The sequence below is a fragment of the Callospermophilus lateralis genome, chromosome 13, assembly GCF_048772815.1.
Source record: "Callospermophilus lateralis isolate mCalLat2 chromosome 13, mCalLat2.hap1, whole genome shotgun sequence".
NCBI lineage: Eukaryota > Metazoa > Chordata > Mammalia > Rodentia > Sciuridae > Callospermophilus > Callospermophilus lateralis.
The window spans coordinates 31348399-31368258 of NC_135317.1; the positions used below are offsets into that span (position 1 = coordinate 31348399).

General features: G+C 33.3%; 1 protein-coding gene across 1 annotated transcript in view; it reads right to left on the reverse strand.

The window, feature by feature from the left end:
- Gpr158 (G protein-coupled receptor 158) overlaps positions 1-19860 on the reverse strand; it is a 411653-nt gene that overhangs the window by 320432 nt on the left and 71361 nt on the right. The gene's annotated exons all lie outside the window — the stretch shown is intronic.

The following is a 19860-nucleotide window of genomic DNA, read 5'->3' on the forward strand; positions in this document are numbered from 1 at the left end:
GATCATTTTCCTTTTTCTATTTTCCACTAAGAAGTTCCTTTGTTGAAGGTCTGCTAATGGTAAGCACTCTCAGCTTTTTATGTAGTTAATTCTCATTCTTGAAATATAGATCAGCTGAGTACTTGATTCTAAACAAATTTTTTCTCCCAGTACTTGAAACGTATTAAGTTTCTAAATATTATTCCTTTGTATTCTTAGTCATTTTTCACTTAGGCTACTTTTAATATTTTATCTTTGTTTTTATTATTTTAGAGTTTTACAATGGGATGTTGCCATGTAAATTTCTTTCCATTTATTATAAATGAGATACACTTGAGTTTTCTTAGATTAAGCCTTTTTATATTTTCATTAGTCCTGGAAAATTCTAGGGCATTATTTCTTTGACTATTGCCTCTTCCTCTTTCTATTCTATTAACCTACTACTCTGCTAGCTATATGTTAGTGTTTCTTATTTAATTTTCCATGTGTCTCAATCTTTCATATTTTTCTTCTGTTCCTCCATGTTTGAACTCTGCATAACTTCCCTATATCAATCTTCCAGTTCTTCAGTTCTCTCTTCATCTGGATCTAATATATATGACTTTGAAATTTATTAATTTCATTTCATTTCTATATGTTTGTTTTTACATCTGTGTGCCATATTTGATAATATCTCATTTATTGTTCACTTTTTCCTTTCTATATTATTATTTCATTGGTAATCCCAAAATCTTAAGTATCTAAAAATCCAAATTCTCTTACTTTTATTAATTTCCTTGTGATGGTATGTTTTTGCACTATTTGGTTTAACTCGGTCTGTGGGAATTTTTTAGGGACAGTCTACACACGCTTTGGCTAGGCAACATAGAGGAGTCTCCAAACAATTATTTTTAAATCATATCTTTGTTTAAATGTCTCCTACTAAGCAATTATTTAAACTCCAGATCCAGATGTGGTCAGGCCTGAGGCCTGAAGCTGCAAATTCTCAAGAAAGCTCTTCCCTCTTCAAAACCAGAGTCACAGTGTCTGAAGGACTTCATTGTTCAAATATGCCAGCCAAATGAAGTCTTTTTCCTAGGCTACTCTACTCTAAAGAGTGTTGAACCTTTGAAAGTCCAGACTTAGCCCCTTTTTGATAGACTTAGGTTTGGTCTCCACAGAGTTCCATGACAGAAAGAAAATAATCTCCAAGACCACCTCATGCTAGCATTTGTTCTCATAGCAGTCCAAGTTTCCAAAGTTAATTAGATCTCTGATTTCATTTCCTTATGCGGGGAAAAGAGGTCTTCTTTGAATGATGTACTTTTATATTTTGTTCTATTTTTACAAAGTCAGCTATTCAATTAAAATTGTGGGACTTTTTATTCAGTTTTTTGAAATATAATTTCCATCATTCTACCAGAAAAATAAGTTTTTGTATGGATTATTATCCCCACAGGAGCTAACAGTGCGATCCTATTCATTGTAACTACCCCTGAAAACTCCTGTTACTTTTTAGTTTTCTCTGAAAAACCTTAATGAAAATTAAATTAATAAGTTAATGCTTTTGTAATACTCTGGGTTTAAAAAAAAATCTCTAGGATATATGTCCACTGCTCTTGTGTTTATGTCCTTACTGCTTTTGTAACAAATCTAATGCTAATGCATTTTATGAGCCTTTTGTTTACTTGATTCAAAATCTCTGGAATTGATTCAGTTGTTTCTTGCTTAGTTTTTCTATAGACAAAGCATTACTCTTGATTAAAAATCAATTTATCAGCTCCCCAGACTCTGTTCTCTAGGACTACTATTTTTCATGCACAGAATGTGATCTCTCTCCCATTCAATTTATGGTATTACTCTTGTCTTGTCACTTTCCAGATGTGGTCCAAATACAAGAATTTCAACAGATCTGCTTGAATTAATATTTGTGTTTCTTGGCCCTCCATCTAGATTTTATCACCATAGTATACATTCAAATTTGAAGAAATCCTCAATTGAGTTATTACAGAATCAGGGAGGCAAAAGACTACATTCTTATACCAGTTCCCCTAGATATTTTGACCATGTCTATCAACTAAACATAATCCAAATAAAATAAAGAGAAAGTAGTTTTTGTTTTTCTAAATCAAAACTGATGGCCAGGCACAGTGGCACAGGCCTGTAATCCCAGTGACTCAGGAGGCTGAGGCAAATTCAAAGGCAGCCTCAGCAACTCAGCAAGACCGTGTCTAAAAATAAGCAACTTAGTGAGACTCTGCCTCAAAATAAAAAATAAAAATAAAAATAAAAAAGGACTGGGAATGTGGCTTATTGGTTAAGCAACTCTGGCTTCAATTCCTGGTACCAAAAATAAAACTGAACAAGAGACCAGTGAGCATAACAGCAAATGAGTAGATTCTGCTCAGGTACAGTAATACTACTGTCCACATTTAATCAACAGAATTCACACTGATCAGTGTTATTACAGGGAATGCTAATTAAATGTACGTGTCTTGAAACCTCAAATAAAGTGTTACCAAATTCAACCTCAAGCAGCAGGGATCCAATTCTTCTGAAAAATACAATCTGCACAAAAGCTTACTCAATACAGAAATGTTTTTCAGCTGTTTTCCCCACAACATAACAATAAATAGAAACAGACCTAGGGAAATGGTAAGACTATTAAGAATAACAACACAAAGATGATGTCTTGGCTATAAAATGAATTGTTCTTAAAATAAATAATTCCATACACCTTTATATATTTTGCATGCCCAGAATGTGATACCTCTCACATTTAATTTATGGTATCACTCTTACCTTGTCACTTTTCAAATGTGATCCAACAGATCCCCACAAAAATCAATGATATGGGAGTCAGGATAGGTGAGTCCTATACCAGCTCTGCCAGCAATTAGGAATGTGATCTTGATCAATTCGTAAAACCTAACTAAGCACCATTTTCTTCACATGTAAAATGACAGAATATGACAGCACAATCCAAATTTCCTTCTAACTAGTTTTAAGAATTGAAAAAAAATACATAAGTGCTTTGTCACTAGAAGGTCATTATCATGATCAATCTTTGGTGCAATGTCTGAATTAATGCAATAAAATGAATAAAAAGACCTGGAAACATTCAAGTTTCAAGCATTCATATCTCAATTTCCTTTTTGAAAATCTTCCAAAATCTTTATTTCTGGCAGCATGTAAAGAAAGGGTATTGTTATTAATGTGACAGTCATTTGTCTCCTCAGTTATTTTATTTGTTAATACAGAATAAGGATAGAGAAAAGGTTTTATGTGTTTAATGGGAAGTGTATATAAAAGGAAAAGGATTACTACTCAATAAACCAGTGGTTCTCAATGCTTTGGGGGTTATTTGAATTAATCACATGGGATTCTTTTTTTGGTGGGGGGTGTACTCAAGGGTTCACTACACCAAAGATATCTGTTTCATTTTCATAACATTTGATAATGATTAAAATATTGGATAATAGCTCATCTGTGCCTAATAGTTAAATGGCTTTAATGGTTAGTGGCATCAAGCAAAGTTAATTTTCAATACATATGCATTAATAGGTTTTTAGATGTATCAGGCAAGTCACATCACTACCTCAAAAATATCTTTTCATCTCAGAAATGTTTAAAGTAAGGCAAATGCTATCTTCTCTATATATATATTAGGAAAATAGAACCAAAATTCCTGCTTAATATATGTGGGGGGAAAAGTTACAGTATCCATTAAGAAAGTCCTAGAATATTCTTAGGATGAATATTTAAATGTAACCCATTTTTCAAATACACAACTTCTCCCTCAGTGAAAATGACAATACCCTAGTTAAATTGCACAATGTAACTGTGTTGTCATTCTTTACGAGATACTGCTATTGACAATGAGGTTGCCAGTGCTGGAGACAAGACTAGAATGATGCCAATGACTAAATTCCATACAACAAACTCAAGAGGTAAGGTAGAACAGGTGATTAAGAGATAAATCTCTAAGGACCACAAATCAATTACAGTTTTTGTAAGCAGTGACATAAAAAATTATGGGGGTAATTACATTAGGATCAGAACATCTGAATTACAGTCCCAGTTTTTGTTTATGAGCTTTTTGTTTTTGTTATTGTGTTTTTGTTGTTGTTGTTGTTGTTGTTGTGTGTATGCATGAGTGGTGGTACAGAGAATTCAATCAGGAGCACTCTGCCACTAAGTTACATTCCCAGCCCTTTTTTCTATTTTTTATTTTAAGACAGTGTCTTGCTAAGTTGCCCAAGCTGACGTCAAAGTTGTACTCCTCAGTCATCCAAATACCTAGTATTACAGGCACATGCCACTGCACCCAGTGTTCTCTAGCATTTATGATCAAAATCCCATGAAATAATGATGTGATGTTGACATATGTATGTACCTCACACATAATTATAGAGTGCAGACTTGATTCAAAGCAGTCCTAGATAAAATTTTTAAAAGACTAGCATATCCCTGGATAACATTTCTCTCTTGCTGCAATTAAAAGGAACATTTGCTGTTTCTATTTCTTTGCCTCACAAGCAGCCAACATTTTTCCTCCAAATTAGACTTCCCTTCCCCACCCAATCTCTGATTGCTGTGTTTATCCTAGTATATTTTGACTGTTTCTATTTCCATTCCATTTTGTACAGGAGGACCAAATTCTGCCTTGATGAATGAATATCCTGAGAGAAGTAATCCATTTTTATAAACATTCTAAGAAGGTAATTTCCTGCTCAAAATAGAAAGCTGACATTTCTGTCTTTCTATAGTTATAGATTCATTTAAACATGAAAGCATGTAAATAAGAGATGGAATCTTGAGTAAGGGTAAAGAAAAAAAATGGGCTAGAGAGAGAAGGGTGAAGCAGGATAAAAAAGCAGAGGAGGGGAAATAGAAAATATGGAAACTAAATAACCTATCAGAGCAAAGAATACATTATATAACCTCTATTATCTGAATAATCTTCAATAAAAAATTCTCATTAATAAAAAGTGGCAAAGAATTTTAAAAGTAAATAACCAAAAAATATATTCCTAAAAATAATACTTAAAATGCTTAGCAAAAAATTTTAGAGCTAAAGCCTAAATGATTTTAACTGTTTAACAACACTACATTAATATCACTGGACTAAAGGGCTACATTATGCTAAAGCTCAGTAATGTTTCTTTGGCCTGAAAATGAGATGCCTTCACTTACTGCTGTTGATGTGGATTTCAGACAGCTACCCTGAGTCTTCTATGGCAAGAAGGATGTAAGCTGGTTTAAAATGACCAGGAGGAATTCATAATCACTACAGAACCAATCAGGGACACTACTGAGCATTTTTGTCCACAAAGAAACTTATTATGATAATGTAATATTATGTTTCTAACTTATACACTCAAATAAACCTGTGTACAGACAACAAAGTCCTTGGTATCTGCTGCCACATTCTCAGCCCTTAAATTTACCTACCATATGATAAATATGTGATAAGACTGGATGGAATAGAGTATGTCCATTACTACTTACAGAAACACAATTTGAAACAGACAACCCTTTAAGCATCAAGCAATGTGTAAATAAGATGGCTTCCTGTAACATCAATTCTTGCGTGCATTCAGTATTTGAATTACTGTTATGTTAACATTGTACTAGGAATTAAAAATTGGGAGTCGAACAAACGTAGTTTTAAGTCTAATGGAAGAAGCAGACATAAATAAAATCACCATATAAATAAATAAATACATAATTAGAAACTATTATAAGTGCTATGACAAAACAAAATAGGATGCCATGAAAACAAGTAACTGGGCAATCAAACCTATATTGAAGCCAGAATAAGCTTCTCTAAGAAAATGCTATTTGAGAAGGTTACTGAAGAAGAGAATAAACTAACTACATAAAAATGGGAGAAAGAGAGATCCAAGCAGTTAAGTGGGCACTCAAATGTCTCAAAGTTGAAAGGGGCATGGGACACTGGAGGAGCTAAAAGAAAACTCAGCCATTGTCACTAGGGCAAGAAGAGAATAAATATGTAACATAGGATCATGTGAGCACTGGAAGGTTCTTGTCTCATGCACCTGAAGAATGAAATACACAGATGATGGAAAGTGAGAATTCAGTAGTATATTTATTAAAAAGTAGCAGATTTATTAGAAGAAAACAAGGAAAGTTTCCACAGCATGGTAGGGGTACCAAAGAGGGTACCATTGGAGGCTTTCTGTCTAGGGGTTTTTATACTGTTTTCATTGGAGAGTCTTCCTTGATTGTTCTCTTAGTTGAAAGTGTACAATTTTAATTTCTTTTTCCCATAACGGGATTATCTAATGTGTTTGTTAACCTGAGTTTGTCTTGTATTTGTTCCTTAAAACAAAAGAATTACTTGGGTTCAAAACAACTTGATGGGGTTGACTAGTGTTAGGGTACTTAAGGAAATCTGGGACAACAAAAGGATGTCTGGACATCCAAGCATGAGTAGGGTCTTTCAATTAGGCAGCCAAAAACAAACAAAAGAAACAAGCTTTAGTCTAGGATTTAAATATGAAGTGGTAGTCCTGCCTCAATGATAGAGGAGTAGTCAGAGACAGAGCATGCAGAACATTACTGGTTAAGATAAAAACTTAGGACTTTATCCTAAAGGCAGTGATATACATTAAAAAAAAAAAAACTAAGCATATCAGTCTCTTAACTGCAGTTAGAAAAACAAAGCATCAAAGACAACAATGAATTGAAAAGATCTATCAGAAAGTTGAGTTTGGGTTAGTTTCAACTGAGGTATTATTAAATAGAAATTTAAAAAAGTAAGAACCAGGTGTGGTGGCACACACCCGTAATCCCAGCTAATCAGGAGGCTACAAAAACAGAAAGATAATAAGTTCAAGGATGGCCTGAGAAACTTAGTGAAAACCTGTCTCTAAATACACTTTAAAAAGAAAAAAAGGGCTACAGATCTAACTCAGTGGTAGAGTGTTTGTCCACCATGTGTGAGGCCATGGGTTCAATTTCCAGTACCACAAAAAAGCAAAGCAGACAAAATTATTTATAAGACAAAACCAATAGGATTTGCATTCAGTGATGGGAAAGGAGATGTCAAAGACAACTTGCAGATTTCTAGTTTGTGGAAATGGAAGATGGTGTCATTCACTGGGATAGGGAGCATGGAGGAGAGCAGGGTTGGAGCTGAGTGTCATTCAACAGGTCAGAGTAGACAGTGTTGGGTCTGGAGTGCCTTAGGGACATCCAAAAGTAGATAGTTTGTAGGCACAAACCACTTGTTTTGTTGCCTGGTTTTTCTCATTTCTCCTCCTCCTCATTTCAAGCATGCCTTCCAGGAATTCCAAATCCTCCTTGCTCTATTTTACAGAAAATTCCAAGTGTACCAGCTCTACTTCCAAATTCAGTTTCAAGTTTTCCCCTACAAATAGAAAGAAGCCACTTGAGTAAACAGAAGACTATGTATTCTGCAGTAACACGAATAATATATGGTGTTCCTCAGGCAGAATAACCTTCCTGGAAAGGCTCATATGGTTTTAAATAACAATTCTTCCCTCTTACTGTAAGTATGTTACAATGGGTAATAAAATTACCTTTCTGAAGCTACCTGGGTTCAATCCTCGGCACCACATAAAAATAAATTATTTAATTAAAGATATTGTATCCAACTACAACTAAAAAATATATATTTAAAGAAAAAGTTGTAATCAAGAATTTGGGCCTATCATTAAACATGTAAAAAATTAGATGTTACTCCTAAATAAAACAATTGGTTTAACCATAGTACCAAAATAAAAGGTAGGTTTTGCCAGGAAGAAGTTTGTCAAGTTAAAAAGCACATTTATAGGGAGTGAGAATGAAATTATAATGAAATTATGAACTTCTTCATATACAGTTGCAAAGAAATTTCATGCAATCATAATATACAGTCTTTATAAATATATAGATGTCATTTGTTTGACTGTTTTTAAGACCCTATTATTTCATGTAATCCCTTTTGTTTCCATGTTGTAATGCTAAATTACAAGTCTAAATGCCAAATTCAAGTCTACAATAGAGGTGTGAGTTACATTTGATTGAAATTTAAAGATGAATAAAGAATGCAAAGATTAAGCCTAGAAGAGAAATAACATCTCTCTTAAGTGTATTTTCTTAAATAACCAAATGAAAGGTAACGGCAATTGTAATTTCACCTGAGTAAATAAAGTAACCTGGAGTAAAATTAAGATAATCAGTGAATATGAATTAAAAACTTTGAAGGAGATGCCAGATTAAAATTTTTACTACCATCTTCAGAGACAAAAAGAAATTCACCAATAACATAATTCCTTCTAGGATCATTCTCACACTCATTATCCAAAAATATTTATGAGGTTGTAAACTATTTATAGCATTTTCTAAAATATTTTCATTCACTTATTCAACACATAATTACTGAAAGGAGTTATTACTTATAGTTTATTTGCAAGGCTACATGCTACCCTTGTCTTTTACCTTTGTAGCAAGAAAAGAAATAGGGCCCTCTGGAAGTTTAATATATAAAATAGACAATTAAAACCACACTCTATTTTTGTGTGAATTCATCAATCCCAATTAGTTTTCTTTCCATTAAAATGAATCTAATCCCATTATAAAAGAAAATTCAGTGATAACATTATGGGATTGCCAGAAAAGTACTCCAGATCACTTCTTCCCTTCTGATCTTCAGATCCACTTGAATTTCTTGGTCTTTCACAGTAAAGGGCTCACAAAAATTATTCATTCCACCTTCTGGACACTGGGGGGAAAATGGTGAAGAAACATAAACAAGGTCCTATCCTAATGAAGAACAAAACAACTATCCATTGAATAATTGTACTTAAACACACAAATTACAGACCTAAGATGACTGTCTGAAGGAAAGAAACACAGTTCTATGAAAACCTCCCCACAAAGAAACTCAAATGGTTATAGTAAGATTCCTGAATGTGAATAGTGACCTGAGATCTAAAGACTCAATGGGATCAACCAGGAGAATGACAGGAGGTTAGAAGAATGGGGAGTGAAGAAAAAGTTTCAACAAAGAAAGAACATGCCTTCAGAAACCCAGTATTCTAAGTCAGAGAAACTGAAGAGAATTGTGTTAAATCACAATTTACAACTGGATCACACCAATCCAAGAATATTGATCTTAATCCAATCAGCAGTGTAAAACCACTGAAACATTTTAAGCAGAGGGGTGATGATAAGGTTTTCATTTTAAAAATATCATTCAAGCATCCAAGTGGAAACTAGATTATTGAAGAACAACAAAAAGATGAACAGTTCTGAACAAAACCAGAAAGGAAAGGGTATTTTTCAGAGCCTAACACTCTGCCAGACAATTCCATCTAGGATTACATTCCATAGGAAACTAGTTTTACAACCTGCCCCTTCTCCTTTGCAGCCAAGTGAAAGTTTTTGCATTTTCTCAGTGCCTTGCTATGTGCTTTCTACAATTAATGAATCAGAGCTTGGTGCTTACAAATCAGTGAAGTACACCATCACTCCCACTGGTGCTATAGGTCATTATTTTAAGAGAGGGGAAATACCTTAATTAGTAGCTTCTGTATTAAAATAGGTTAGCTTAAGCTACATTTTGAAAATTCATCCTGAAATCTTAGTGAATTTACACAACAGAAAATATTATGTGCTCAACTTAAGGTGGACTCTGCTCTACATCGCCACTTACGAATCCAGGATATCAACATTCCTCCTTAAAACTGCACTTTGAAACATATGATCTTCTTGCTTACTGCAACAGAGAATAAGAGTGCAATGTTTTCCACCAACAATAAAACACTTCGGTTCAAAAATAACACATATCTGTTCAAAGACCACTGTTCATTGACCAGAACCAGCCACATGGCTCAGCCCACAGGTAAAGGGCTTAGAAAGTGCAATCTGCTGTGGGCTTGGAAAGGAAGAAGAACTAGATATTGGGAAATATTAATAAAGTCTAGCATACACTAATAAATCTTTTTTTTCTCCTTAGAAGAATTCCATACTTTAAGTAAAATATTCTGTCATCCATAAAAACAATACAGCTAAAAATAAAAAGTCTGCATTTAAGTATAATTCATTTCAGTGAGATTCAGTAACAGATTGATATACACCTAGCCAAAAGCAAAGAAATATTCTGAGTAAACTGCACAGCCTTACTTATCTTGATTAACATACCATCTTGGTTAGCCTTCTTGAAATATTAAAAAAAAAAAAAAAAAAAAAAAAAAAACAGTCCACAAAGTCTCAATTCCACTTTCAAGCAAGCAAGACCTTTACAGTTTCCAATGCTTCTGTACATACCTTTTAGGTATCATTGTGACAAGTTTAAAGAATATTTTCATGGTCTAGATGTGAGGTGTCCTCCAAAAGCTCACATATGAGATAATGCAAGAAGGTTGAGAGGAGAAATGATTAGGTTTAAGAGTCTTAACTAAATCAGTAATTAATCCCCTCATGGGGATTAACAGAGTGGTAACTGAAGTGATATGGTGTGGCTGGAAGAGGTGGGAATTGGGGGCATGGTTTTGGGGTATATGTTTTGTATCTGGAGAGCAGAGTATGTCTGTCTGTCTCTCTCTCTCTCTCTCTCTCCCCCCTCCCGCCCCCCTCCCTTCCCCCTCTCTATTTCTCTTTCTGATCATGATGTGAGCTGCTTCCCTCTACCACACTCTCCTGCCATGATATTTAGCCTCACCAAGACCTCTGAAACCGTGAGCTCTCAAATAAACTTTTTCCTCCTCTACAATTGTTCTGGTCAGATTTTTCAGTCATAGGAGCAAAAAAGCTGACTAAAACAGAAATCAGCTTGGGCTGGACAGCCTGTAATCCCAGCAATTTGTGAGATCCTATCTCAAAAATAAAAATGATAATAATAATAATGTCTTGGTATATATATGAAGGATCTGCATAGTACTATCAACAAAGGTAATCAAAATGAAGAAACACTATGATAACTTAGCAGTTGGTGTCTAAGTCTTCATTGTCCCCTTATTCTGGTTCTCTTTGCTATGTAACAAACCATTTCAAAACTTAGAAACTTAATACACAATTTTTATTATCTTACAGTTGTATTATGCATTGGTTTCACCTAAGCATCTCTTGCTTAGGTTATTTAACGAAATTGCAATGAGTTGACAACAAGGCCTAGAATCATATGATAGCTTGTCTGGTCTAGACAACCAAAATATTTCTTCATTCACACATGTGGCATTTTACTTGGGACAACTAAAACAGCTCTGGATTGATCAATTCTCCCTCTTGCCACATGACCTCTTTACATGCTTTGTTTGAGCATCATGTAGCATGAAACTCTCAGGTGAGTAGAACTTCTTTCATATCAACTGGCTTCTCCCAGAGTAAGCATTCCAAGGAAACATAATTGAAGCTATAAGGGTGTCTTATGGCCTAGCTGTGTAAGATGTACTATATCAATCTGAAGCATTCTGTTGGTTACATGGAGAAGTGTATATTCAATGTGTAAAAAAAACTAGACGGATGCATAAATACCAACAGGTGCAATTCACTAAGAGGAAGATATCATTGAAAACTAGTTACCACACCGCTGATTTGGGAAATAAGGGTCATAGTCAAAAACACCTGAGAAGGAAAGACTTTTTTTGAAACACAGCCCTATGTATCCATGAGGGTAGAAATGTCTCGAAATATCAAAAGATAGCATCTCTATAAAATTTACCATGCATTTATGGTTATCACAAAGCAGCAGAATTTTTGTACAATAGTGAGAAACAAAAACTTTAGATATGAGATAAAATTATAATAGCATCTTTACAGAGAAACTAAACATTACCGAAAATGTCAGAAAAAAAATATATCACAAAATTTGGAAATAAGCCAGGTGACGTGGCACATACCTATAATCCCAGTGGCTCAGAAAACTGAGGTAGGATGATTGCAAGTTCAAAGCTAGCCTCAGCAACTTGGTGAGGCACTAAGCAACTCAGAAAGACCCTGTCTCTAAATAAAATATAAAAAGAGAGCTGGAGATGTGGCTCAGTAGATAAGCACACCTGGGTTCAATCCTCAGTACCTTAATTAATTAATTAAATTTGGGAATAAAAACTGTTTCCATCTTTTTCCATATTCATTCTCTTCAGCTATGCAAATTCAAAATATTAAGTTACTCAGAATCTCTTCCAAAATGCATTGTAATCATTAATTAATTATTCCACACAATGTTTTCCTGAGGAAAACAATGATAATAATCCACTACTACAGAAAGCAATGACAGACTTCTAAAGATCAACTTGCCCAATTGCATACCCAAAGAATGTTATTTCTCTCACTATTAAATCATGAGAAGTCTGCCATTCCTGGTTAAACCATCTGTTCACTTTGTGAAATAGCTTTTATCTTGTAGACAGTAAAACTAATGTGTTAAGCTCAGTATTTGCTAATATTGTAGCTTTTAGGGCTTGGGACTGAATATTTTTGTATTCAGTCCCAAGCCCTAAAAGAAAGCTCCAGAAAATAAAAAGGACTTGTTTTAATTTCAAGAAATAGTCATTATTTCCTCATAAGAAATAATTATGAATTTATAATCATGTTACATCTTTTAGATGCTCTGAGCATTTTATTAAACACAGTCATAAGACAGTATTTTAATAATGTGTTACAGTCAATTAACATACTGTGATCTAGAACAAAGTATGATGGCAGAACCTTACCTCTCTGTTTTGCTACATCTGACCTAACTCTGCAAAAGGAAAAATGCTATGGCAGTCATAATAGTTAAAAGCAGGGATCATTTTATAAATAAAACAGAGAGCTTTTCTAAACAAATTTGCATTATTCAAAAAGACAACTAACTGCCATGTTAATTGGCTCTAATTTGTCCCACTGAAATTACATCATTTTCTGTGCTAAGCTATTCATAACCTAAGCATATCACACACTGATTTTCTAAGACTCTGAAAATAGTCTATCAGAATTAATTAGCAAATTAATATACTTTGCACTAAAAATTTCTTGTAAAGGAAAAACATTGCAGACAGTGAAAGACAATTAAAACAATGTTTTGTAAAGTAAAAACAAGCCAAATATGTTGCTATTCAATTGACCATAGGTATAACAGACAGTTTCTTAGAAATCATATTAATGTGAAGAAGTAGGTCAGGAGTATCAGGAACTTGGTGTTTCATGTGAGTGTGGACACCTAGCTTTAGAGGGGAGCTACTTGGCTGAGTAAAGTGAAATAAAAGGCAGGTGAACTGGAATAGACATGAATCAAAATGAACAGCTGAATTTTAAACAATTGTTCTTAACCTTGGCTGCACAATGGAATTCTGTGGGGAGCTTCAAAAATTAGTAATGCCTGAGATACTCCAATCTAATTAATCTTGAGTGTAGCCTGAGCACCAGAACTTTTAAAATCTTTCCAGGTGATTGTAACGTGCAGCAAGGCTAGAGAACCACTGATATAAAGTGGAGCTGTGGTCAAGTAGGCTAGTTTGGCAAAACTCTATGATTATGAGCAAAGTCAAATGGGAAACACTGGTTTTGGCAGTATAGAAAAATACATGTTCACATAATCTCCAGGCAGACCACAACAAAAAAAAATGTTAATTAAAATATTTTTATATTTTTTTCTTATGCCTTGCTCAGTTGACAAGAAATTAAGAGAACTCTAGAGTCCCAAATTAAGCACAAATCCACAATAATAAATAGCAGGGGAACTAGGAGTTGCTTTGGGGACCTAGCAATTGTTTCAAACCTAGATCCTGAGTTTTAATCAGCTACATAGGATAACACAAGACAAAGCCTACATCTCTTTTAGAGGGTATCAGATTAAAGATGTTCCTTTAATAATTTTTGTCCTGTCCTTTACAAAAAGTGTGCTTACCTTTAGTTTAATTGACAAAAATTAGATGAATTTCTCTATTCTGTTATAACAAATCAATTCTGAATGGATAAAGAACTTAAATGTGAAAGTTAAACTTCAAACTCATAAAAGTAATTATGAAAATGTTTCAATTGGGGGCTGGGGATATAACTCAGTTGGTAGAGTTCTCATTTTGCATGCACAAAGCCATGAGTTCAATCCCCTGCACCACCACCAACAACAACAACAATAATAATAATAATAATAATAATAATAATAATAATAAAATTTTAAAAAGAAAATGTTTCTATTATTTTGAGATAAGAACAGATTTGTTAAATAAGATACAAAAAGCACAGATCATAAAGGAAATACTTTATAAGACTATAATCACAAAATTTAGTTCCTCAAAGACACTATAAAAAGAATCAAAACAAGTCATAATAAAAGGTGAAAATATTTACATTATATTAAGTCATCAAAGAATTCAAATATAATAAAATCTCACAAATCAATGGGCTAAGCAACACAAAAGAAACAAATAAAACAAAATAGGTATTTCACATAGCAGAAACATTAAAGATAAATAATCATACACATAAAAACTTTATCTCGTTAGCAATTTCATTTCAACAAATAAAACTTAAACCCCCATAAAATGTTACTTTACAACCCGCCACTGCTATGGTCTAAATGTTTGTGCCTCCCTAAAATTCATATGTTGAAACCTATATTCCTAATGTGATTGTATCAAGAGACAAAGCCTTTGGGAGGTTACTAGTCATAAAAGTGGAGCCCTCTTGAATGAGATTAGTGCCCTTAACAGAGGCCCTTTTTAAGGAAATTTGTTTGCCTTCTACCACATGAAGACAAGGGTGAAGGTACCATCTGTGAACCAGAAGAGGGAGCCCTCATCAAACACGGAAACTGCTAATACCTTGATCTTGTGTATCTCAACCTCTAGAAATGCAAGAAATACATTTCTGTTGATCATAAACCACTCAGTTTATGGCAAATTATACAGCGGCCCAAACAGACTAACATTTCCTTGTCAATCAAAGAGTTAGTACCAAGGGCTGCAGGTAAGGTTAAGCGCTGGAACTCTCATAAAATTTCTGGTAGGAGTGCAAATTGGTACAGAAACTTTATGAAACAATTTAGCACTAGATGATAGAGTAGATCATATCTACCTTCTATGGCCAAGAAATTCTATTCCTTAGAATTCTTCAGACATGCACCAGTGAGACATGTTCAAGGATGTTTATTGAATCTATGCTACTGACCAAAAAAAAAAAAAAACAGAAAATGGAAAACTGAAAAGTCTAAGCATTCATTGACCACAGAATTAAAAATTAAAGTGTATATAGTCAAACAATAGTATGCAACACTAAAATAGAATAAATAAAAATAGCCAAGAATATCCAATGTAATATCAAAAACTTTACATTAAGTAAAACAAATATAAATTTGCATTTATAAAATATTTGAAACATTAAAACTAAAACTTTTGTTACTTAGAGATGTAAATACATATAGTAAAACTATAACAAATGGCAAATAAATTATTTTTTAAAGATTATATTATGAATGTAATGCACTCCACATGAATGTAAGAAATAATTTTAAAAATAAAAGATTATAAAAGTTCTTTAAAAATAGAGTAGTTTTCTTGGTAGAGACAAGATGTATTTTGGGAAATACCCATAAGAGACTTCAAACATTTATTTTAGAAGCTGAATTGTATTTACACAGGTCTTCATTTTATTACTATTTTATTATTATTATTTATCCTATTAACATATACTATATACATTCATTTGTATGTATGCTATATTTCTTGATAAAAACAGGAATGAAGGAAGGGAGAAAGAAATCATTCTAACAGCCAAATTTAAAAGCTAAAAGAGGTCCCTGGTTCAATGAACATTGATTGTAATGAAGCATTTTTATTTTTAAGCTAAATAACAAATATAAGAATCTTTATGGTGCCTATAATGCAATTAAGTTCTATATTAAATGTATGTTGGATGCATAAATGAATAAGTGAATGCTTTATCTAGGGGTGATGAAGTGACCTGAATGGCCACTTTCTTACACAGTTCTCTCTCAAATGGCTTATACCTTTCCATCTGATTCTGAGCACAACATGTTCTGGTAGTTAGATGTACCTCATAGAATTAGTTTTCTAAAGGGGAAAAAAACATAGAACAATATCTCTGATGAACATAGATACAAAAAAATCATTAATAAAATATTAGCAAGCCACATTCAAAAACATATTAAGATAATAAATATGACCAAGTGGGCTTCATCCCAGTGACACAAGGTTGGTTCAACATACACAAATCAATAATTGCAATGCACCGTATAAACAGAATTAAGAACAAGAACTATATGGCCATCTCAAAAGATGCAGGAGTCTTTGATTTTAAAAAAAAAAAAGTTAAATATTCATGTTAAAAACAATGGAGAAACTAGGCATAAAAGAACTTACCTATACATTACAAAGGCAGACTTACCTAAACATTATATGACAGACTCAAAGCCAATATCATACTGAATTTTAGAAAAAAAAACTTTCAGTTTTTTCTAAAATCAGGGACAAGACAAGGGTGTAAGGATGTCCACTCTCACCACTTCTATTCAGTATAATTCTTGAAACTCTAGCCAGAGGAATCAGGCCAGCAAGTCAACACCTCAATTCTGAACCAATGCTGAAAACAGAAACCCATTCTGAAAAGACATGGAATATGTAGGAAAAAAAGTAATTCTAAGCTGGTCCTCAAAATTCCTGCCCCCTATTTCAAATACCCTTTATAATGCCCTCTCCTTGAGTGCAGACAGGACTGTGAAAATGATAAATTTTACTCCCATGATTAAGTTATGTAACATGACTAAGATAATAACTTTTTTAGATGCAATCCCCAGTAAATTGATATTTTTAGTCAAAAGAGAAATAATACTGGATAGTTCTGACTTAATCTGGTGAAGAGTTATTCAAAAGGGGAAGAGATTCACCCACTACCTTAGAGGAGACAAGCCTCTAGGTTGTAAGAGAAATACATAGGACCTGAGTACAGCCTCTAGAAGCTAAGCCTAACCCCTGGCTGACATCCAGCAAGAAAACAGGTACCTCAGTCATATAACCACAAGGAAGTGATTTCTGCCAATAGCCACCATGAACTTTGAAGAGGACTCCAAGCTCCTGAAATAAACCACAGCCCTAACTGAAATCTTTAGATCTCAAGAGACCTTAAGCCAAAGACTCTCCATCTGACTTAATAAACTCTGAGATAATAAAATTATTTTTAGCAATTAACTTTGAGATAATTTGTCATGTGGCAAAATAAAACTAATAACAACATTTAAGAAATAAAACAGCCATTCTAATCTTCCATCCATCAGGTACATGGTGATTTGATGGACAAAGATGAACTCAGATATACTGAAAGCTGTAAGAGAATATGAGAGAAAAAAAGACACCCTTGTCAAAATTATCTACTTGGAGCAGTTAGTGCTAAAATTGCTCTCAGTAAAAGAACAAGAGGTAGGGAGAAGTGGGGCAGAGAGAGAGAATGAATATGAGTCATTTACATAACTGGAAAGACTGATGAAAATAGCATCCAGAATTGCAGGAATCCAAAGACAGAACACCTGATGTCATTACCTTACAAATATCTTTTCCACAGTGGGCTTGTAAAAATCACATACTTTCTATAATTATATTCTGACTATGTCAAAGAAGATTCTGAGCGAAATTATCACCTGAGAATCAATTTCCTTCCAATCTCTTTAAAGTTGAAGGTGCATTCGCAGATTTAGAGTTCCCCTTATCCAAGCTTTCTATAAATTTGAAAATTATTTTTCATATCTTTTATGAGCATAAATGCAATACATCTTAGGATTAGGTCCAATAAGTAATAGGCTCAAAGAGAGACCTCTTCTCTATTCTAAAGAAGAAATTAAATTACATTCTTAAAAAAGAAATTTCACTATAACTTGTTAAAGAAATTATTTTTGTTCAAAACTAAGTTCAGTGTTCAAAGGTATTTAAAGAAATAATTTAATAATATAGTTGACATACCACCAAGTTTTAATTCAATAAAAAACAAATTGTCATCTGAAGTTAGAGTGCAAATAACATTCCTAAGAAGAGGAGAATGATATCATTTAATGCTAGAAACAATGTTAGAGAAAAACAAATCAGATCTTTTCTGTTAATATTGTTGCACATTCCCAAAAATCTCCAAGTTGGCTAAAAGACAACACCAGCCCTCAATAAAGTATCTGAGTCTTCCAATGGAATGATTTCAGAATAACCAGTTCATTTGGAGGCCACTCTTCAACACTTATTAACAAATGTATACAATTCCTTCATACTGACCGGAATGCCTATTCTATAACATCTAAGAGCATAATGGAAAGTACAATGGAAAGGCACAATGGAAAGTATCCCATGCTTGCCAAAGTGTTGCATCCAAAAATCCTCATTTATAAAAAATATGCATGAAGAAGTAACCATTTAACTTTTATAAAAATTACTTTGTTTATGTAGGAGTCACCATTAATTGCTTTAAAAGTTAGATCTCCTAGTATCTAATCATTAATTGCCTAAGTGCTATTTGCTCCATGTATACTCCCTTAACCCCACACCCAACATGATGTTAAGCTCCTTAAGGGCAGGTTCCAAGTTTTTATTGTTCTATCCACCATAATGGCCAGTTAGCTCATAGTTTAACTCAACAAATATGTGAAAGACTAACAGTAAATATTAGAGCTTTAGTGGTTTTTCAGTTGATAGTGTCTCAGTCAGAAATTCTAATTGAATATTTGAAAAATAATTTTTTTTGTTTTTTAAATAATTTTTATTTTTAAAAGTAAATTGGGGGGATAAAAATAGACACTAGTATTGCTAATAGAATAAAATAACTACTAGTATTGCTGTATGTATATACGTGTCTGTATAACAATGTGATTCTGCAACCTGTACACTTAGAAAAATGAGAAATTATACCCCATTTGATTCGAATGTATATGTCAAGATCACTGTATTGTCATGTGAAACTAATAAAAAATAAATTAAATAAATAAAAAAGTAAATTGTACATTGAATTGGGGTTGGGATTGTGGCTCAGTGGTAGAGCACTTGCCTGACATACATGAAGCCCTGAGTTCAATCCTCAGCACCACATAAAAATAAATACAGTAAAAAATCCATTGACAACTAAAAAATATTTTTAAAAAAATTTTAAATTTGAACTGAACTGGTGGCTGAGGTGTGCACGCTCAGCGGTAAAGTGCTTGCCTCCACATGTGAGGCACTGGTTCGATCCTCAGCACCACATAAAAGTAAATAAACAAAATAAAGATACTGCATTCATGAACAACTAAAAAATATCTTTAAAAAATTGAACTAAACCAATTTAAAAAAATTTATTTTATACAAACCAAGAAATGGTAATGAAATATTATTTGTTGGATTCTACTACATAGTTAATTCTCTCTCCCTGCCTCTTTGCCAAAGTGACATCACCTTGAAAGATAACATTTATATTTTTATGATTTGTGTTCTACAATACCAAACTTGATATTTCCACTAACTCAGAAAGAACAAGCCCTTAGAAATTACTGTAAATGAGCTTTTCCAATGGACAGAGGAGGTTAAAGCCTTTAATGGGGTTAAGGGCACTCATTCACCATTTCTGTTAAAGGAATAATCCTCCAAAAATTTAGAGTAGGTTTCTACCAGCAACAGCCCTGTCTGATCCTAATGGGAAGAACTGAAACAGAAACAAATATCTACATTAAAATACAGGTTCTAATTAGCTTTGGAATATCTTTCTTCTATAATAACAATTATATAATGCTAATCAAATGATGCCTAACTTAATGTAAAATTAACTATTATAAAACATTTCATAATTTTAGCTATATCTGAAAGAGTTCTTTGATGTTTTCAAGATTCAGACTTGATTTCACCATCAGCTTCACTTCCCATCCTTCTCAGTATTCTTAATAAAATTACAAAAAAAAAAAATAGATCTGCTGACTATGTTGGAAACATA